Source organism: Pelodiscus sinensis, chromosome 3 (genome assembly GCF_049634645.1).
Source record: "Pelodiscus sinensis isolate JC-2024 chromosome 3, ASM4963464v1, whole genome shotgun sequence".
NCBI lineage: Eukaryota > Metazoa > Chordata > Testudines > Trionychidae > Pelodiscus > Pelodiscus sinensis.
The window spans coordinates 156748571-156771852 of NC_134713.1; the positions used below are offsets into that span (position 1 = coordinate 156748571).

At 44.6% G+C, this 23282-nt stretch overlaps 1 protein-coding gene across 12 annotated transcripts in view; it reads right to left on the minus strand.

Annotated features, from left to right (window-relative positions):
* ENAH (ENAH actin regulator) overlaps positions 1-23282 on the minus strand; it is a 192736-nt gene that overhangs the window by 142644 nt on the left and 26810 nt on the right. The window contains exon 2 of one of the 12 annotated variants that reach the window (XM_075925286.1): positions 18790-18990. The exons of the other annotated variants lie outside the window; for them this stretch is intronic. The gene's annotated coding sequence lies outside the window, so the exon portion shown is untranslated. The remainder of the gene's footprint in view (positions 1-18789; positions 18991-23282) is intronic. 12 annotated transcript variants of the gene reach the window in all.

A 23282-nucleotide genomic window follows, 5' to 3' on the forward strand; every position in this document is an offset into this window, starting at 1 on the left:
GAATAGGGAGCAGACCCTAGTTTTATTAAACTACATAAATCTTTCACATTTGCAATTGCAGCAGTATCCTGAGTTGCCAGCAGATGGCTGTCCTTAAAACTTTAATTTTCAAATTTTATTAACAGACAAGTCTTCAGAACACTAAATGTACAGTGTCCTTAAAACTTCTCCAACTAGCTCTCATCTTCCCCACTCCCAGTCATTTTGACACACATTAGATTGATTCCAAGTTACCAAAAAAAGGTAAGACTGGGTTTAGAGTTCACAACATTTTAGAATAAGCCCTCCTGACAACCATCATAGCTCGGCGCGCGCGCGCGCGCACACACACACACACACACACACACACGAAATAGGGCACAGATTATGGCATCACCATTATGGTCTGTGGTCATGATATTCCAAAATAAGAGGCATGTATTATTGTAATCTAAAGTAAGAAAATGGGTGACAACTGGCAGCTCTATAGATTTTTCTTACTGCAGCTTTTTGCATTGTATACTTGGGTGACAGAGTAAACCTAATTAACTAATAAAGAGCCATAAGGATTAGCTAAAAAACTTTTCCTCCTCCCAGAAACATCAAACATAGGAAACAATTTGTGAATTCACTTGTGAAATCACACTTATACTAACAGGCATAGACAGTCTTGAAGAATGATGGATTGCAATGTTGATCCACATTTTTCTTCAGACATATCCACATCTTCATCCACATCATTTTCTCCCAATAAGCAATTTCTCATAATGTTTCATTTTTGCAGATAGGCCCTGCATCATCTTGTATTGTTCACATTTGACAATTTACCCAGGGAACAAGTTTCTTCAATATATTCTCAGATAAGGTCTCTTACACACCCAGAAGCCATGACAGATTTTTCTACGGAAAAAGTGGGGGGGAATATAGTAAGCTGTGCGTACGGAATAAGATCTTCACTTCTTCTTTCCAGTCCACTCCGCTGTTCCTTTCTTTGCTGCCTCCATCCTTTCCTATATACTCTCTCTTGTCTTTAGACAGTCTTAACTAACTACACCATGCTTGGCCCAGAGCCACTACCGTATCAACACAGGAAAAACAATCCTATCCACCTTCTGCCTGCCAATGCAGGTGTTAACTTTCAGTTTGTTTCTCAGCAGACTAAGAACTTTCAAGAAGCAGGAGCTAACTTTAGGGTAGACAGATTAAAGGTACCGATTCATTTTCATGTGATTAACTGCAGGTATAGCATATTTTTATGATAAGATTAATTATAACTTATTTTTAAATGCGAATTTTAGTATTAATAGGGTTGCCAGTTGTCCGGTTCTCGCCCAGACAGTCCATTTTTTCTGGCCCCTGTCCAGTTCATAAATAAAACAAATAAATAAATGATAATACCGGCCATGTAAAATGTCCGGTATTTTCTGTTTTTCTTGGATGGAAGGCCGGCAGGGACATTTTTCCCCTGCTGCATCTGGTGGAACAAGGGGATTCTTAAAGGACAGCAACTCTTGTGTTCTCCTGGGGGTCCCCCTCCCCCAATAACTGATATTTTAGGGGGTTTTTTAATCTTATTTTTTTCCATTCTGGACTATGTTCTCAGATCAACCAGGGCTGTGTATTAAAGGAGGTTGATGTCTTTACTGCTGGAAGTTGGGTGCTGTGTGATACATGACATGCATGAGACAAGCGACTGCTGGAAGAGAAAGATAGTCTCACAACAGAGGAAACAGAATGATGTCCTTAGAAACTGGATTCTATACTTGACTCTACCCTTCAGTTTCTGTGTGATGTTGGGCAAAAACAAACTAAAATTTTCACAAGAGGTGACCAACAATGTTCCTTTCTGGGTGCGACTTGAGGCCACTGGGTCTGCTTGAAGTTTTGTTGAGCACTTAGAGCTGTATCTATAATCACTGGAACCTGTACTATTGACATATAAAGTCCTACATAATGCTGAGTACAGGCAGTCCCCGGGTTACGTACAAGATAGGGACTGTAGGTTTGTTCTTAAGTTGAATCTGTATGTAAGTCGGAACTGGCGTCCAGATTCAGACACTGCTGAAACTGACCGCCAGTTCTGACTTACATACAGAATCAACTTAAGAACCCCAGGCGTCCCCAAGTCAGCTGCTGCTGAAACTGATCAGCAGCTGATTCCAGGAAGCCCGAGGCAGAGCAACTCTGCCTGGGGCTTCCTGTAGTCAGCGCTGGTCAGTTTCAGCAGAAGCTGACTTGGGGACGCCTGGGGCAGAGCAGCTGGGGTGCTACTGGACCAACCCAGCAGCACCCGATCTGCTCTGCCCCAGACGTCCTGATTCAGCCGCTGCTGAAACTGACCAGCAGCGGCTGAATCAGGACCTGGGGCAGAGCAGCTGGGGTGCTGCCGGGTTGGTCCAGTAGTGCCCACGGGCGCTGCAGGACCAATCGGCAGCACCCCAGCTGCTCTGCCCCAGAGTCCAAAACAAAAGCCTGGTCTGCTGGGGGGGGGGGGGGAAGCACACGGTCCCCAGCAGACCACAGGCACCCGGACTGAAGCCGCAGCCGCGGGGGGGTCCCGCGCCTCTGAGGCTTTGCCAGAGCAAAGCCTCAGAGGCGCGGGGAACCGCCGCTGCTGCCGCTTCAATCAAAGCGGCAGCAGCGGCGGTTCCCCGCGCCTCTGAGGCTTTGCTCTGGCAAAGCCTCAGAGGCGCGGGACCCCCCCGCAGCTGCGGCTTCAGTCCGGGTGCCTGTGGTCTGCTGGGGACCGTCCCCAGCAGACCACAGGCACCCAGACTGGAGCGGCAGCAGCGGCGGTTCCCCGCGCCTCTGAGGCTTTGCTCTGGCAAAGCCTCAGAGGCGCGGGACCCCCCCGCGGCTGCGGCTTCAGTCCGGGTGCCTGTGGTCTGCTGGGGACCGTCCCCAGCAGACCACAGGCACCGGGTCTCATGCGGCAGCAGCGGGGGTTCCCGCGCTTCTGAGGCTTTGCTCTGGCAAAGCCTCAGAAGCGCAGGAACCCGCCCGCTGCTGCCGCTTGGGTCCCGGTGCCTGTGGTCTGCTGGGGACGGTCCCCAGCAGACCACAGGCACCGGGACCCAAGTGGCAGCAGCAGCGGTTCCCGCGCTTCCGAGGCTTTGCTCTGGCAAAGCCTCAGAAGCGCGGGAACCCGCCCGGTGCCCCTGGTCTGCTGGAGACGGTCTCCAGCAGACCAGGGGCACCGGAGCAGCTTACGAACGGGGCTTTCTCGCCCCGACTTCCGGGGCGAGAAAGCTCCGTTCGTAAGTGCGGATCCGACGTAAGTCGGGGACTGCCTGTACTTTGAAAAATCAGGTGTTTGGCATCTCAAATTGCATACTTCAAATGATACATACTTTTGACCACTCTGTGTCTCAGCTCTTCCATCTATAAAAGAGGGAATACACCACCCTCTAAAAATAAGGGTGTTATAAAAATTAATTCACTAATATTTGTAAAGCACTCAGAGTGATGTGCAGCATAGAAACACTCATGAAGAATTGTGTCTTCAGAACAGGATTTAAACAGTGTGCAGTAAATATGGCATTGAGCCCACATTCAACATTAAAAGCAAAGTATTAAATAGCTGCTCATTAAGTGCACTGAAAGCAAAAATAAGTATCTGATCATGAAATCAAAGACTACCATAATGCCTATGAACAGAGGGGACAAAGGAAGCTTACAGACAACCTTACTTGTGGTATTTGAATTTTTGCACGCTTGACTTTGCGACCTTAATGTTTTCTAGCAGTTGTGTGTAATATTTATAAGTAGGCATAAGTGATCCTCTAGGACATACTGGGTTGCGGTTGTCATTCATGCGCATGCACACACACATGTACATGCAAGCATTCTTTAACTGCTTTTCAGTAACTTTGCTAAATATTAAGCTTGCACTCTGCTTACAATAGTCCACTGTATTTTATTATTTTGCAATGAACAATGCTACACAACATTGAAATGCAATCATACTGATTTTGGACAAGACAACCCTAGAGCTGTTGCTATACTTCAAAGGCAGAGGTGCCCTTTTGACTAACCGAACAGTTGATGCAAAATGCATCAACTATTCGATTAGTCAATTATTCAATATTTAACATCCCTAACCAGAGCAGCACTGAAAAATCAAAAGTCTGAGTCAGCAGACTCAGGGTCTTAGAGCTCAGCATGTGGGGCTATAAAATTGCAGCATAGACATAAGGGCTCAGGCTAAAGCCTGGGCTTTGAGACCCTGAATTTGTATAGCTTCATAGCCAGATCATGGCAAATAGTGGTGTAAAAGTTAATTTAATCAGTTAACCCTTAGGTTTAACCATACTTGCTACTAATCTTTGAGGGATCCATCTGCCATAAAATTATCTTTTTTTAAAAACCTTATCTTGACAGCCACATCATCTTGGGTATGTCTAGACTACAGGCTTTTGTCAACAGAAGTTTTGTCAACAGATACTGTAGACAAAGCTCTGTCAACAAAGAGTGTCTAGACTACATCCAATTCTGTCGACAAAGCAAGCCATTTCGTTGACATGACAGGGTAGACACAAAGGATAGTGTAGACGCAATAACTCCTGTCGACAGAATTCTGTCGAAAAAAGGCGTTATTCCTCATAGAATGAGGTTTACAGCCGTCGACAAAACTGCTGAGTTCTGTCCACATTATGTCGACTCAGCAGCAGTGTAGATGCAGGTATAGTTTTGTTGACAAAAGTCCACTTAGCCCATTTAACAATGTACAGAATAGGGATGTAAAATCTTGTTTAATTGGTTACATAAAGTGCTAACACTACATTTAATGGATCAAATAGGATGGGCAGGTGGGACACTCCAGCCACACTGGAACAGCCCCTTCCACTTGCAAGGGTCAGGATAGAGCAGCCTCCAATGCAGGCAGGGTCTGCTACAGCCCCATATGGGGGCTGCCATGGCTACCCCTGCCAACCCAAGGCTGGCAGGGGTAGCCATGGCAGTGCTGGAGCAGCACAGGTAACCATTTAACCGGTTACCCATTAATATCTCTAGTAAAGAATCACTTAAGATCCATTAACAAAAATTTCATAAACACATTAATTCTGGAATGCATGTGAAAGCAGCACAAATTAATGCGCTGACGCAATATGGGACAAGATGGACAGCGTTTGGTGGGGAAAGAACAGGTTAGGAACTATTTAGAAAAGTTAAACGTACATAAATCCATGGGTCCGGACTTAATACATCCGAGAGTACTGAGGGAGTTGACAAGTGTCATTAAGGGAGCCTTTGGCCATTATCTTTGAAAACGCGTGGGGATCAGGAGAGATCCCAGATGATCGGAAAAAGGCAAACATAGTGCCCATCTTTAAGAAAGGGAAGGATGACGACCCAGGGAACTATAGGCCGGTCCGTGTTACCTCAGTCCCTGGAAAAATGATCGAGGGGATCCTCAAGGAATCCATTTTGAAGCACGTGGAAGAGGGGAAGGTGATCAAGAATAGTCAGCATGGATTCACGAAGGGCAAGTCACACCTGACCAATCTGATTAGCTTCTATGATGAGGTAACTGGCTCTGTAAATATGGGAAAGTTAGTGGATGTGATATACCTTGACTTTAGCAAGGCTTTTGATATGGTCTCCCACAATATTCTTGCCAGCAAGTTAAGGGAATGTGGATTGGATATATGGACGGTAAGATGGATAGAAAGCTCGCTGGATGGTCAGGCCCAGCGGGCAGTGATCAACGGCTCGATGTCAGTTTCTAGCAGAGTGCCCCAAGGTTCGGTTCTGGGACCAGTTTTGTTCAACATCTTTATTAATGACCTGGATATGAGTCAACAGTGTGCCCTTATAGCCAAGAAGGCTAATGGTATATTAGGGTGCATTAAGGAGGAGCATTGCCAGCAGATCCAGAGAAGTGATTATTCCCCTTTATTCGGCTCTGGTGAGGCCACATCTAGAGTATTGTGTCCAGTTCTGGGTCCCCTCCCCTACTATAGAAAGGATGTGGATGCATTGGAGAGAATCCAGCTGAGGGCGACCAAAACGATTAGGGGGCTAGAGCATATGACCTACGAGGAGAAGCTGAAGGAGTTGGGTCTATTTAGTCCGCAGAAGAGAAGAGTGAGGGGGGATTTGATAGCAGCCTTCAACTCCCTGAAAAGAAGGTGGAGAAAGGCTGTTCACAGTAGTGATGGATGGCAGAATAAGGAACAATGGTCTCAAGTTGTGGTGGGAGAGGTCCAGTTTGGATATTAGGAAAAACTATTTCACTAGGAAGGTGGTGAAGCAGCAGAAGTAGCGAAGGAAGTAGTGGAGTCTCCATCCCTAGAGGTGTTTAAGTCTCAGCTTGACAAAGCCCTGGCTGGGTTGATTTAATTGGGATTGGTCCTGCCTTGGGCAGTGGGCTGGACTTGATGGCCTTCTAAGGTCTCTTCCAGCTCTATGATTCTATGATAAATTAACAAATATGTATTTGTAAGAAATAGATTTTTACATAGTAATATATAAACCACTTAAAATACATACACCTTGTTTCATATGCATGGCATGCTTTCCAGGCATTATGAAATAAAGATTAAATCAACAACCCACCAGTTCTTCCTTATATTAAACTTAGACATTGCTTGTGTCTCAGCAGTTTCATCAAGGTAGCAAAGTATTCATTGAAATACAAACTTGCACATTGAAAAATTAACTTAAGCAAAGCCTAATGAAACTTTTATCCTTCACTGTCTCACTACCAAATGTGATAGCGTCTTAGAGAAGAGACTTATTTTAGAGTTTATATTATTTTCTACCATTTTTGTCCCACTTCCACATCCCCTATGGAAGTCAAACTAGGCTACTAAACATTACATTTTCCGTTGTCACTTGTCCATTACGTAAGAATTTGTCTCATCCCACAGAGGAAGAAACCAATCTCACAAAAAACACTTCAATTATTCTAGAATCAAAAGACAGGCAGGCTGAAGAGTAAGATTTTTTTTTTAAAGTTCAAATTCAAAAGATAAGATTAGCTAGAAAAAGGCAAATTAAAGGTTTGGGCCCAAGATTTCATATTCCACTGAAACTGAATTATTGAGTTTTATACTTAAATGTTTTCAGGGTCTACAAAGTACTACTAAGTTTCTCCACACAAAAGTGTCTCCCTTTTTTGAAATCTTATGATGTTGTGTGGCAATATAACTCCGCCACCAGGAACACAACCAACACGTTTGTCTGTCTAGAAGTGTGAGCATATTGCACAGGTGTCCTTTACAGATAAAAAATAAGAAGTGGCTAGGGAAGTACTTACATGTAACCAGAGTTACAGCAAGCATCTGAAGAAAAACGTAAATGTATACATCACATTAAATCGTCCATAAAAAGTCTGAATTATAGCCTCCTCTTGGAGTATGAACATACAGAGATATGTGCAGAGAATACAAATTTAATATAGCCTGTACTAAGTGACATTCTGTTTGTTGCATAGCAACAGGAATCTGCTGCAGAAAACAATATGGAATTTCCTTTCTTGATTTGCAAAGCTACAATTAACCTCAATCTTTCTGAAAAATAGAGCCCCAAAGTATACACAACTGAAAATATAACAAATATAACAAATGTAACAAACAAATAAGGTTGCTAGTCCCAACATTTAGCCTATTTTACATTTGTAGCATCCTGCTACTTGAGACGCTTTTTTAGAAATCAGTTTTCAGTTCTAATGAGCTTCATTCTTAACATACCCCGGTTCTGGATTACAACCTGAAACATACTAACAGAATACAGTCTTGGCAATTATGGTAATTTTAATGGCACAGAACAATGCTTCTACTGAATCTTTTCATGCCAAACACTGCTAACAGAATAATTCCCTATACCCTATAAAAAAAAATTAAAATATTTGAAAAATACTAGGAAGAACTCAAAACATGGATTAGTATTTGTGAACAGTTTTGATGTTTAAGGATTTTTGTAAACTTCATAACAAAACAGTGAAATTAAGCCTACATTACCTTAAAGTTTTAACTTATGACGATTTCAAAATTTCAGATGACATTCAGAGGTTCAAAAAAAATTCAACTATGCCCAAAAAAAGCCACGTGTTAGGAAACTGATGTTTTATATAGAACATTAAAAAGCTGAAACATTAAATTAGATTTGACTCCAATATCACTTGCCACTTCTCCTGACTCTCTCAAAAAACCTCAAAGTTTGAGTGTGTCAAAAGCCATGACCGAAGTACTCTGAAGATCAGTCGTCAGCTAACCGCTCACACTACAGGTTTTGCCTCCAAAAACCGGCATGCTCTGGTCTGGCAACATCCATGGTCTGGGAGGACTACGGATGCTCATGTACCAGAGTCTCATGGGAATCTAAAGGCAGGAGGACAAGCCTGGCGGGGCATCAGGATCCGCAGCCTGGCTGGAGGCAGCATGGGACTGGAGCCAGAGCCCCACAGCAGCCTTCAGCAGCCCCTGGGAGCGCAGGACTGAGGCCAGAGCCTCGGTACATCTTGTATCGGAACCTATACAGAGTCATGCTTAGACTATTTTTGATCTGTGGAATGCACTTAAAGACTTGGGTTCCTTTAACAGACAATCTGGAGTAGACTGATTTCAATCAAGGTGAATTAAAATTGATTTAAATCACAAGTTGGAAGGCCTCAATTTAAATAATCTATCCTAAATCAACTTCACTATTATACTTCAGTTATTTTCTTAAGGTAAATTCTCACGGATAGGCAACCATTAAAACACGCAGATTTACAACTAAATAGAATCCTTACCTTACATTTGACAGACCTGTTTGCTACTTAGATGAGCACAAGACAACGATCTACATTTATACCACAGATAGTTTTTCAGATTAACTGTACATTTTTAGTTTTTCAGATTAACTGTACATTTTTAGCATGTTAGAAAATAGTGAATGATACATTGACTTTTTAATTTCTGTTCATGTTTGTGCTAAGCTGCATTAGGATGGACACTAATTTAATAGAACATATACAATTATTTTTAAACAACCTTTACATGTTTTAGATACATAAACTTCTCATTAAAACATGTTTCGCTTTTACAATTAAATCATGTATTTAAGGAACAGAAGGATTAATTGCAGTCGGTGAATTAAATTGATTGTTTCAGGTCAGCCTGCAACATTTTTCAAATATGACAAAGTGAAAGTGACTGGAGCTTAAATTGTAACTTGCTAAGTCCCTTGAAAATGAGAGAGTCTCCTAAACTATTCATGCTACTCTTCAGACTTATAAACTAAGGATGTTAAATTGCGGTTGATTTACTAGTCAAGTAGTTGATGAAATTTTCATTGACTAGTTGATAGACACTTCCGTAATCCTGCTGGGGCTCTTCTACATTTCAAAGGAGGAATGTGGAACACTGCATGCAGTCTGGGGTCGGCGGGAAGTCCCGCTAACGTGGGCATGCCATCTTTGAAATATATAAGAGTCCCTGGTGGGGGCTCTTGTGCATTTCAAAGCGAAAGCGCCCTCATGGAGCCTGGGGTCAGCAGGGGACTCCGAGTCCCCCACTGACTCTGGGCTCCATGTTGTGCTGCCAATTTGAAATGCCATGTGGAGCCAGTGGAATCCAGGATCAGCTGGAAATTAAAAAAAAAACTGAAATAAGGGGAGGAAGGGAGATAGCAGCGTACACACTGGAACACTTATCTCAAAGACTGGTCAGTTACCACAAAAGGTGAGTAACCTCCCCCTCTTATTCAAGAGATGTCCTTGTGGGTGCTCCACAGTAGGCAATTGTAAAGCTATATGTATTAAGAAGGTAAGATCTTTGGATCCGGTAGACAGGCAGTGAATAGAATAGCCTTGACCACACTGAGATCAGATAGTGGAGTCTGTGTTAGTACATTATGATTGGAAAAGTCTGGTCTGAGGCCCATATAGCGGCCTAACAAATGTCTCAGATCAGGACCCTGCATAAAAAGTTCTATGAAAGCAGCTACAGCCCTGGTGAAATGAGCCTGAAGAGCTGTAGGAAGATTAGCATTGGCAGAGTTGTGGCCAAGGCGCATACAAACAGAAATCATGTGGGAAAGTCTCTGATGAGATGGCTTCATATTTGCTATGGTCTGCTACAGACATGAAGCAGCTTGTGGGAGGACCTAAATGGTTTCATCTGACATACATAGAAAGAGCACTTTGCATACGTCCAGTGTATGCACTGCTGACTCAAGTGAGCTAGCATGGGATTTGGGGGAAAAAAGTAGGAAGGTGTATGGTTTGATTCAAGCGCGAGGAAGGTAAGAATTCTTAGGTAAGAATTTTGGGTGGGTGTGGAGGATCACTGTCTTTGAAGAAAATTGTGTAGGGAAAGTCTGCCATGAGCACAGCAATCTCTCCCACTCATCTAGCTGATAACAGTGTTCCTTGTTGCCAATGTTTCATCAACAGGTATAACAGGGAGGAGGTAACCATTGGTTTGAAGGGCAGACATATGAGAGCATTTAAGACTAGGTGGAGATCCCAGGGTTCAGGTGGTGGTCTGATATCTGGGTAAAGTGCTTGGAAAGCTTGAAGAATCTTTCAGTATCTGGATGTGCAAATATTGGTGTATCATCTATCTCTAGATGGAACATGATTATTGCAGCAAGATGTACTTTAATGGAACTGAGTTCTGCCTGCTCGAGGTGTAATAAGTACTCAATGATCACAGGTAGGGTGCTGTAGTTGGAGGAACTTGTTTGTCCGAGCACCAGAGGGAAAACCTTTTCCATTTCTGTCTGGATATTTTACAAGTGTTCTGAGCACTGCTGAAGTAAAACTACCTGGACAGATTCTTACCATTCTAGCTTCTGAGGGGAGAACCACTGATGTAGCCATGCTTTGAGGTGCAGCATGTAGAGAGTGGGGTTGTGTGTCTGCATCCCCAGTTGAAGCAAGAGCTCCTTTGTCAGTGGCAGGAAAGTTGGAGGAAAACCTAACAATAGGGTTCAGAAGGGGTACCAGAGTTGCCTGGGCCACGACGGGATTATCAATATGAAAACAGCTCTGTCCCTTCGTATTTTCTGTACCACATTGTTTAGGAAAGGAATAGGTGGGAATGCATATATAGGAGGTGGGAGCTCCACTTCGTTGGAAGGTCATCTCCTACAGATCCCTTTACCCATCCCTGCTCTGGATCTAAAAAGTTTACATTTTTGTTGGTGTGGATGGTGAAAAGATCTATTGTGGGGTTGTCCCATTGATCGAAAAATTGATGTGATGATATCGTCATTTCTCTGTCATTCATTTCTCTGTCATTTGTGCTCTATGGGAAGTGCTCTCCTGAGAGCGTTGGCAGTGATATTGAGAGCACTGGAAGATGAAAGATAGTTATGGTTATTTTGTGTTTCAGGCACCAATTCCATGGGGTCATAGGCTCCATACAAAGTGCATGTTAATGGGCACTGGCTTGCCGGTTTATATAAAACATGGAGACTACATTGTCCATGTATGTTCTGACATGTCCTTTATCTGTTGCAGGAAAGAAAGGCCGCGGCTGTTACAAAATCTTGGTGGGCTCCTATTATCAGTATGATTTGCGCTGGGACTAGAGTAGATTGTTTGGTAATTTGTAGGCGGAGGTACTTGAACAGCCGAATGTGACTGAGGTGCTGCACTGGGAGTCAAGTCCGGCGTGTGCTTTTAGAAGGAAATATAACATCCTGCTTTCTGAGATAGGCCAAAAAAAAACAATAGATTTTTGAGATTACTCTCAGGGCAGTAGACAGACCTAATGGTAGCACTCTGTATCGATAGTGGATGGAGCCAGTGTTCCCTTGCTGCGCAACAGCACAGCTTTACAAGTGATTAATCAGCCCTACACAGTCAGAGGCTCAGGGTGCTGTGCATGGAGCTGTCTGGGTGAGACTGATTAATCACCTGTGAAGCTGTGCTGCCATGCAGCTTAGAGGGCATGCTGGTTGGAATCTAAGACAAACTGAAGAAAGTGTCTAGGAGTTGGAGGAATGGAAATATGCATCCTGTAAGTCAAGGGATGAGAATCAGTAACCCTGCTCCAGCACTGAAATAGTAGTGTCACCATCTTACACCTCTGTTTCTTAATGTATTTGTTAAGGGCTCTCAGATGAAGGATTGAGCACCATCTCCCAGATTTCTCTATGAGAAAATATAGGGAAGGGGTTCTATTCTCTCCATATTGGGAGGAAACTGTTCCTATAGCTCCCAGTTGGAGGAGATTTGAATTTCCTGTTGGAGCAATAGCTCATGAGAGTGTTCTCTGAAAAGGGACTGACTGAGTACGACATTGGGGAGAGAGCATGGAGGTAAAAGGGATGGTATATATCCAGACTGGACTGTCTGGAGCATCCATCTGTCCGACGTGATGGACCACCGATTAAAATAGAACAGGAGAAGATCAAATTAGAAAAGCTTGGGAGAAGATGTTGAAACTGGAAAGTGTGAATGATTTTCCAAACTCTCAACAATCCCCTCAAATTTACTTATTGGGCCTAGTGCATGTTGTTGGAGGGTAAGTGATGGTGTTGAAACCGTTTCAATTGCATTGACGTTGTTGGTGGTCTTGCCTCTGGTAATGGCGACTATATTGAGGATATCGTGGGTCTGGCTGATACATAGGCATTGTTTCTTCCTAAGTGCTGGAGTATGGATTCCTAGTGATTGTAATGTGGCTCTGGAGTCCTTTATTGTGTGTAGGGGCTTTGTTGGTGTTCGCGGCAAACAATTTGTCAAATGAAGATCTTCAACTGTGGATTGAACGTGGAAAAACAACAGAACTGAACTATGATGCATGCCTCACGAGGACTGCAGTGGCTGACTGGACATAGAACTGACATAGGCTGTATCAGCCTATAGGGCTGTTCGGGAGTTGGTATGACCTTCAGCAATAACAGCCTTGAAAATTGTTGTTTCTTTGCTTCAGGCATGTCACTAACAAAGAAGCTGAATTTGGAATAGTTTCTATGGTCTTATTTGCTTAATAAGGCAGCGTAACTAGCCATGCAAAATTTGAGAGTGAAGACGTATATAGTTTACGACCAAAGAGGTCAAATCTTTTGCTATCACAGTCAAAGGGTGTGGTATGGAAAATGCTGCTATTTATCTTTCTGATGAGCAGCTTCCACAACCTAGAAGTTGGGAGGTGGGTGAGTAAATAAGAACTCCAAGCCCTTGCGTGAAACGTATTTCCTGTCTTAGGTGAAACATTTTCTTACAGGTAGGCGTGACTCTAGCAGGCATCTGCCAGATGGTCTTAAACAAGTTCATTACTGCCGAGTTGATTGGCAATGCTATCTTAAGAATGTCACTGACTATAAGAGGCTGTTGAGCTCATATTGGTTTTCAGCAACTCCTTCCAACAGGATGCTGAACTCTGACGATATCCACTTGAAAAGATCCTGGAAGTGTGAGAAGTCAGCAGCAGCAGGAGGGGTGACATGATGGCGTAATCAAGCGAGGAGGATGAATTAGCATCTGTGATGTATCAGGGGTTGGAGACTCTGGCTGAACCATGTCTATCTTACTGCAGGCATTGTGTTGGAGATTGAGATGGAAGGGATGGGTGCCAGGGTGTGGTACATGGCTTTAGATAGGTATCTACAGGCAGTCCGCAGGTTACGTACAATATAGGGACTGTAGGTTTGTTCTTAAGTTGAATTTGTATGTAAGTCGGAATGGTACATATTGTACCCCAGGTGTCCCCGATTCAGCCTCTGCTGAAACTGACCAGCGGCTGACTACAGGAAGCCTGAGGCAGAGTTGCTTTGCCCCGGGCTTCCTGGAATCAGCCGCTGATCAGTTTTAGCAGCAGCTGACTTGGGGACACCTGGGGTAGAGCAGCTGGGGTGCTGCCAGGTTGGTCCCCGCAGCGCCGAGGTGCAGCGCTGTGGGAACCAACCCAGCAGTGCCCCAGCTGCTCTGTCCCAGGCGTCCAGATTCAGCCACTGCTGAAACTGACCAGTGGCGAGAAAAGCCTGGTCTGCTGGGGGGGAGTGGGGAGTGTGCTGGGGGGGGGGGGAAGGGGCGGGCACACTAGCTGCACCGCCCCCCCCCCCCCCCCAGCAGACCAGGCTTTTCTCACCGCGGAGGACGGGGGCGGCGGGACCGCAGCGCGTCTCTGCGTTCCCGCCGCCCGCATCCTCCGTGGCGAGAAAAGCTGCTCCACGTCTCCCTGGTCTATTTATGAAAATATGCATGTGATATAAACACAACATAACAGAGATGCTTTATGCACGAAAAGACATGTAACGTATCACTGGAAAGGTGCCAGACGTGTCTGTATTTCATATTTGCTGCTTTGGGTCACTCCCATCACTGACACTTCAGGGACTACAATGGAAAAGCCAGACAAGGCTTGATGGCCCATCAGCTAGCACAATGGACTGTGAAAAGGCTTGCCCTTCCTGTGAATGTTCTATACAGGCAGTCCCCGGGTTACGGTGGTCCTGCCGCCCACATCCTCTGTGGCGAGAAAAGCTGCTCCGTGTCTCCCTGGTCTGAGAGACGCGGAGCGGCTTTTCTCGCCGTGGAGGACGCGGGCGGCGGGACCGCCGAGACGTGCTGCGGTCCCGCCACCCGCGTCCTCCGCGGCTTTGCTCTGCATCTCCCTAGTCTGCTGGGGGGAGTGCTAGCTTCACGTCTCCCTGGTCTGCTGGGGAGAAGCAGCTAGTGCGGGGTTGCCTCACCCCGTTTGTAAGTAGGGATCCGATGTAAGTCGGATCCATGTAACCTGGGGACTGCCTGTACTCTACTCCCAGCCTGCTCCTGCATCCTACATTGCACCCTCCCCACCCCCACCTCCAGCCCAGATCCTGCGCGCCATCCTTATCCCACTCACTGGCAGTCCAGTCCTGCACACTTAACCCCTTATTTTTGACCCCACCCCAGAGCTTAGGAGGGAGCCATAAAAATCCACTAACCCTGGAACCTCAGAAGAGTAATCTGGCCTGAGGCCTTGAACCTCAGTTCTCCCTGCTCCTCCCCCCTACCATGGGGCTGGTGAATGGAAGGGTGATGGGTTTTTGGGGGGGGGCTTCTCACTTGTGGGGTCTGACTGATTTTTCCCAACCCAAAAAAGGTTCCCCATCTCTGCCATAAATAAAGACAACGTTGAAACCTTTTGTTTTGGACATTTTATTTTTATTGAAAAATGAAGGCTTCCCAACAAGCCTGCAATTGGGGCCCTACCCCCATCTGGTCACAGCATCATAACATTCCTACACCCCCTTTCTCTCTCACACACACACACCCTGAGCCCCTCATAAAACCAAACCCAGACTCCTAGGGTTGCCACAAAAAATACTGAACGTGGCAAGGAAAAAAAAAAACTGGTTGAGAAAAAGAAAAAAAAACACCCACACGCCCCTGCTCCCTCCACCCACACAATGCGGCAGGGGAGGAATGTCCCAAGAGGCCTACCATCCAATATTTCTGTTTTTGGTTGTTTTTTTTTTACTGGACAGAGGCAACAGATACCGGACACCTGGCAACCCTGCAGACTCATGCACTCCCACATTCCAGTCTCCCTTCCATACAATTGAGAGAGGACAGTCTGAGAGTGTGCATGAAGCTGGATTTGATTATTTAGGATGTAAGTGTCATAGGATGTAAATGTCAAAGACGGTGCAAAAAGATGCAGCAGCAGAAGTCTCATTAAATAAAGTCCATGAGTACAACATTTCACTTATGCTATTATTAATCATTATGTCAATTCTCAATAAGAAGTCGTATATTAATACAATGCAAATGGGCATTGTTACATGGCTTTTTGGTGACCACTTGTTCTGAATTTTGATGTAGTTTGGCTTTCGTTTGAAAAGGTGCCATCCCGTGTGTCAAGTTTTCCAAATTTCAGCAGTATCAGCAACAGCACAAATTTTTGATAGTCTAAGGCTCTGAAAAAATGCTGAATATATTGAAACCTATTTTCTACATTTCACTTTAGTCCAGTTTTGACTACTTTGGCTGTGATAGGTCCTATATTCTGTCAAGATTTCTTCACAAATTGACAAAGAATAGCCCAGCCCTTAATATTTAGTTGTGGTACCACCAGATGACTCTGAAAGTTGTAGATGGATGTTCATAAGCCCCTATTGTCTAAGATAGAGTAGCTTTTCCCTTTTTTATTTTTAAGGCCCATTACTCAATACACAGCTTTTTAAAAGTGAGAATGTAAATTAAAGGTTAATAAATTGTAAGGATTTAAATCTATTTAAATATTTCAGCAACATCTTGAACATCTTGAAAGGAATTACATTTTAAAATTCATAAATGCCCAATAAAACTATTTTTAAATAGGAAATAGTCACTTAAGATGTATGATTATGATGAGCAATAAAAAATTATTTTTCAAGTCTGGTATTAAGAGTAGAAATATAACTGAAGTACACACAAATCATCATTCCAATTATATTTTGACCAAACATTTTGACATTCATAATCAAACACCACACAAATTTACAATAATTAAATTTATTATATACCAGCACAGCAAGACAGGGCAGACAGTCCATAAGAATGATGCAAAAAATAAATGTACTAACAATGTACTAACAAGTTTATCCAGATTGTTCAGACACCTTCACATTTTCATAATACAGGCACCTCCTCCCCCCCAGTTACAAACATCTGCACCACACAATCAAAAGCTCACCTGCAGCCTCAAAGGCATCCTTAGGATTTATGGAGCCCTACACAATACAATTAAATAGGGATGTAAGAGAACACACAGTTAACTAATGAGCCTGAGTCCATCTGTTAACCTTCACAGTTACACACAGAGCTCCCCCTCCCCCATCCCACACTGCTTCCTCTGTTTCGGACACAGGAGCACAGGTGGGAGCAGGTATATGCAGGGAGACAGCTTTTATACTATTTAGAGACAGAATGAAAGGCAGTTGAAAAAATTAAGGTATTTCTCTCAATATCTTTGTACACATGCAAGGAGAACGAGGCCGTTTAAATGATGTGTCAAAGATCATGCAGAAGCAAGGGAAGGTAAGTACTTTTAACGTGCTAGAGAGTAAGTTTCCATGTTGAATGTAACCATAAATATTCATAATTTGAGAATTGACCCACTTAGAGCTCAGGTGCAGAGAAACTACAGAAGAGAATGAGCGCTTAGTGAACATAACGGCCAATCTTCCCACAACCACCAATGCCAGCTGCTTCAGAGGGAATGAACAGAACCGGTAATCAACTGATCCACCTCCATTTGCTCATTCCCAGCTTCTGTCAAACAGAAGTTAAGGACACCATTCCTGCTCTATAGCCATTGACAGATCTAAGCTACATGAACTTAGAGTTATTTTTTGAAGCCTGTTACCATCTTGGCATTCATAGCATCTTCCAAAAAAGAGTTCCAACAGTTGACTCTGCATTGTATGAAGAAATAATTCCTTTTGGCTGTCTTAAACCTGCTGCCTATTAATTTTGATGGGTGACCCTTCATTTGCGTGTTTGAGTAAACAATACTTCCTTATTTACTTTTCCTGTACTAGAAATGATTTTATACACCTCTCATATCTCCCATTAAGTCATTGCTTTCCTAGCACAAAATACTAGTCATTCATTTCTCCTAATCCAGACAGTTACATACCTCCTAATAATTTCTGTTGTACATTTTTATACCTTTTTTCAATTACAGTACTACTTTTTTGAGATGAGGTATCCAGACGTGCATGCAATATTCAAGATATGGGCATATCATGGATTTATACAGAGGCAATATGATATTTTCTGTCTTATTGATCTCTTTCCTAATTATTTCCAACACTCAGCTTTGACTGCTGCTGCACACTGAATAGTAAGAATGATAAAAACTAGTCGATTCCCCTCTTCCCCCTGCCTTGCTCAGATAGGGGGGCGCGGGGTACTTGAAAGCATCAGTGCCACAGAGCTGAGCCCAGGCGCTGTGCTTGTGGAGCCCAGGGTCAGTTAGGGACTCCCCAGCTGATCCCGGACTCCATAGATGATCCTGAGATCATCTGTGTAGCGCTGCCCCTTTGAAACGTTGAGACAGCTTCCGCGGCATTTCAAAGGAGCAGCACTGCACAGCTGGTCCCGGGATCGGCTGTGTGGTGCTACGCATGTGAAGCCCGAGGTCAGCTGGGGAGTCCTCAGCTGATCCCAGGTTCTGCAGAAATGACACGCTGGAGCCCAGGATCAGCTCAGGAGTGCCCAGCTGACCCCAGGCTCCATGCTGCGCTACTGCTTTGAAATGCACAAGAGCCCTCGCTGAGGACACTTGTGCATTTCAAAACTGGCACCTGCATGCAGCCCAGAGTCAGGGGGACTTCCCGCTGGCCCCAGGCTGCATGCGGAGTTCCGGATTCCTCCTTTGAAATGCACAAGTGCCCCAGTGAGAGCAGAATGTGCAAAGGAAGAATGTGAAAGTACCTACTGACTAGTCGAGAAGTCCATGGAAATTCCATGGACTACTCAACTAGTCAATTAACTGCTAGTTAACATCCCTACTGAATAGAAGTTTTCAGAGAACTATCCCACAATTATTCTAAGATCTGAGTGGCAACAGCAAATTTAGACCTCATGATTGTATATGTATACATGGGATGTTTTCTAATGTGATTTTACATTTATCAGCATTGAATTTCATGGGCCATTTTGTTGTCCAGCAAGTCTAAAACAGACTGCAGAGTTAACTGAGAAGTTCTGTATCATCTGCAAAATTTGCAACCTCATTATTTACCCCTTTTTCCAGTTCATTTATGAGTTTGTTGGATAGCACTGATTTTAGTACAACCTCTGGGGAACACATTGTTCACACCTCTCTATATTCTGAAAACTTGCCATTTATTCTTGATCTTAATTGTGTCCCTCTGGAATCAAAAGAAGTTACTCACCTTCGTGCAGTGACAATGGTTCTTCGAGATGTCCCCCCATGGGTGCACCACTGCTGGTGTCGGGCTCATCTCGGCGCCGTAGATCCGAGACTTGCCATACTCACGCTCAGTCGGACCGAGCATGTGCAATCAGTGTCTCGTGCCATTCATCCATCATGCATGGTCCGGCCTCCGCCCAGTTCCTCTCACCCGCCCAATTATCTGTAACGAGAAAAAGAGAACCAAGGTTCCGAAGCGGGGAGGAGGACGGGGCATGGAGCACCCACACGGACACATCTCGAAGAGCCTTCGCTACTGCATGAAAGTAACTACTTCGAGTGGTCCCTATGGGTGCTCCACGGCTGGTGACTTAGGAACAGTACCCCAGCCCAGGTGGTGTGCCCCAGAATCAAGGTTTCTGGCAGAGTGGGAGTATTGCTGTAGCCACCGAGGAGTCTGAGGCAAACTGATGTACAATCGCGTAACGCTTCATGAAGGGGATACTGGAGGACCATGCCGCCGCTCGGCAAATGTCACAATAGGATTCCTCTTATAAAAGCTATAAATGTAGCCACTGCTCTTGTCAAAAGAGCTTTAGGTTGAGATGGAAGCATCTTATAGGAGATGGAGTAACAGGTACACGAAAATATTAGCTTCACAATGCATTGGGAGGATAATGCCTGGCCTTTAGAGCAGTCAGCCAGCAATATAATAAGGCGGTCCAACTTGTAAAACTCCCGCGTCCTGTCGATGTAGAAAGCAAGATGTCGAGCATATTAAGAATTGCTTCACGCAAGTATGTATGCAGCTTGGGAAAGAAGGAAGGACGGACGATGGGCTTGTTGATGTGAAATTCTGTACTGACTTTAGGAATAAACGCTGGATGAGATCTCAACATTACTGAGTCCTTAGCGAATATCGTAAATGGTGGAGTAGAAAAAGGAACTTGATTGTGAGTAAGTGTAGTGATGTCGTAGCCCTCTGTTCAAATGGGGGGACGTGTTAAGGTGTCCAGCACGATGTCGAGATTCCATGAGGGCGATGAGAACCTTCGTGGTGGGTTAAGATTTGAGAGCCCCTTCAAAACCCTTTTGGTGATGGAGTGGGAGAATAATTAGCCATCTTCTATGGTGTGGTGGAACGCATTGATTGCCGCTAGATGTATCCGCAAGGAGGCTATCGAGAGCCCTGCTCATTGCAGATGTAGGATATAATCAAGTATATATTGTAAAAGTGAAGTGTGTGGGTTTACATCGTTATTGTTATACTGTGCTTAAAATCTAGTCCACTTAGCCAAGTAAGTGGCTCATGTGGAGTCCTTCCTGCTGTGCATTAGTATGTGTTTAACTTGCTCGGAGCAAAGGTTTTCAGATGCCCAGAGCCAACTAGTAGCCAAGCAGCCAGGTGTAGAATTTCAGGTCTTGGGTGAAGCAGAGCCATTCTGTTGAGTGAGTAGGTCTGGTAGGGGGCGAAGGCAGTATGGTGTTCGCATGGCCATTTGGTGAAGTATCGGGTACCAAGGTTGCCACACTCAAGTGGGGGCTATGAGAATCACCCAGGCTGCATCCATATTGATTTTTTCCAGGACCCTGGGTACAAGGACAACTGGTGGAAAGTGTAAAGACGTTCCCCAATGAAGCAAAAAGGCGCCTCCCAAGGAGTGGCGGCAGATTTCCGTTTTGGAGCAATAATTTGGGCATTTTGCATGGATGTAAGTGGCAAATAGGTCTACTGAAGGAAACCCCCAACAACGGAAGATACGGTGAAGAATGTCGGTCCGGATCTCACACTCGTGGTCATGAGGGAAAAATCTGCTGAGGGAATCCAGGTAAGTACAACCCTATGAGGACAATGTCATTGTGGATACACCAGTTCCATAAGCGAACCACCTCCGCACAGAGGGATAGAGATGGAGCTGCCCCCCCCCGCCTGTTGACTTAATACATTGTTGCAATGTTGTCCGTGAAAACCCTGGTTATGCCCATTAAGTGGGATTTGAAATGCCTGCAGGAGTGAAGCACTGCTTGAAACTTGAGTATGTTGATGTGGAGCAACATTTCTGCTTCGGACCAGCAGCCCTGAGCTGTTAACTTGCCCACATGGGCACTCCAACCAGTGAGGGAGGCATCCATAGTTATCTGTTTTGACTGCTGAGGATGGTGGAAAGGGATACCAGCCATTTGGTTTTTTGGCTCTGTCCATCACAGAAGGGACTTTCTAATGTGTTGCAGTATAGCTACAAGCTTGTGAACGCTGTGCTTCACAGGAATGTAAATGGAAGCCAGCCAATGTTGGAGACAGCGGAAGTGTAATCTCGCATGTTGAACCACGATGGCGATAGCTGCCATGTGATCCATTAATTGTAGGCAAATGCATACAGGAAGTGTTGACGAATGCATCGGGGTGTTTATTAGATCCTGGATTATCTGAAATCGTTCGACAGGTAAGTATGCACATGCCAAGATCAAATCGAGTTGTGCTCCTATGAAATTCAAAATTAGAGCTGGTTCTAGGGATGATTTTTGTACGTTTATAATGAATCCGAGGGAGTTGAATGTCTGGTTCTTAGTCGCCACCATTTGGCATGTCTCTGTACAGGTGCGACCTCTGAGGAGGCAATCGTCTAGATACAGTTTTTCCCTAACACCTGTTCTGCGAAGGTAGGCTGCAACTACTGCTAGGGTTTTGGAAAATACCCAGGGGGCAGATGCAAGGTCGAAAGGAAGCACCTTGTAGTAGGAGACAAGCACTTCCTGTACAAGTCGAAGAAATCGTCTGTGTGCCACATGTATTGCAATGTGGAAGTAAGCATCTTGTAAGACGAGGACTACGAACCAATCTCCGTTGTTCAGCAATGATATAATAGTGGTTAGGGCCAATATCTTGAAACGTTGTTTCCAAAGGTAGCGATTTAGCTTTTGTAGATCCAGAATGGGTCTCCATCCCCCAGTCTTTTTGACAGTGAGGAAATAACTAGAATAAATCCCTTTTCCTAGAACTCATTGGGTACTCTCTCTATTGCTCCACTGGCAAGCAGACTATGGACCTCTTGCTTCAATAGGGCCTCGTGAGAGAGGTCCCTGAAGAGGGATGGAGTAGGTGGAGTATTTGTGGGAATGGAGATGAATGGAATGGTGAGATTGGATGCTACGATTTCTAAGACCCATCTGTCCGAAGTGATGCTGGCCCACTGACGGTAATATGGTCGTAGTTGATGGCGAAAGAGGAGGGACACATTGCACTCTGTGCTGACAATGGGAGTTTTGTGCCTGTCCTTGACAAAGCAGTCAAATTTGCTGCTTCGCAGAAGGCTGGTTGAACGAGCGAGCAGGGTGGGGTCAGTTCCACTGTGGTCGTTGTCTGAAGTGCGGGTGTTCAAGAGTGCGGTATTGTTGTCTGTGGAATGTATAATCATATCTTTGTTGGTAGGTATAATACCTTTTACGCCTGTAGAGGGGCGTATACATCCCCAGCATGCAAATAGTGGTACGAGAGTCCTTCCCTGAATGAAGGACTTCATCTGTCTTAATGGCGAAAAATTTGTTGGTCGAACAGAAGGTCTTCGACTTTACTTTGGAGCTCTTTAGGAACTCCCACTGACAAGAGTTATGAAGATCTCCTCATGGCAATCCCTATAGCAGTGGCGCGCACAGCTGTATCTGCTACATCCAAGGCGATCTTGAAATCGGTGTTACGGGAGGGATATGCTTCATGCAGAGCTGCATTCAACAGTGGTCATTTCGCCTCCAGAAGGTGTCGCATGAGTTCTGCCAACTTCAAATAGTTATCAAAGTTATGGTCGGAAAGAGGGGCAGAATAATTTACAATACGCAGCAACAACGTGAATGACGAGTAACTTTTCTCCCGAAGAGGTCTAATTTTTTCATTTTTGTCAGAGAGGGTGTTCTTGTATTGTGGTGCTTTGTTTGTGTTGGGCCGCATCAACCACCAGCGCATTAGGTTGGGGGTGATTAAACAGGAACTCCAATCCTTTTGAGAAAACAAAGTACTTTTTATCCGCCTTTTTACTCGGTGAGGCAGATGTTGGAGTTTGCCAGATTTCCTCTGCAGCCTCTATGATCGCCTCATCCATGGGAAACATAATCCTACCCCGATGCTGAGGGTGTCAATTTTTCAGTAGACGATGTTGTTTTGTTTGAATCTGTCCTAACTGCACCTCTTGACTTTCCTCAACACCTGTAAAGAGATCCTGAAATTGTTTCAGGTTGTCTGGCGGAGAGACATTGCCCGGAATTATTGCCTCATCTGGTGAAGATGATGAGTGGTCCATCAGCGATGTATCCAGTGAGGATCTTCCGTTTCGGACAACTGCCCTTCTTCGGGGGCCGACTGTTCTGGTTGGATCATTGGACTTTTTGGAGGTGGTGGAGGTGAGTGTCATTGCATTTTGGGAGGTAAAAACACTGGGTAATGGACAACAGCAAGAAGACCTCCTGTAAGAATGTGATCTATGTTCATGATGAGGGAGATAGTGGTAGGATTTATGATAGTGC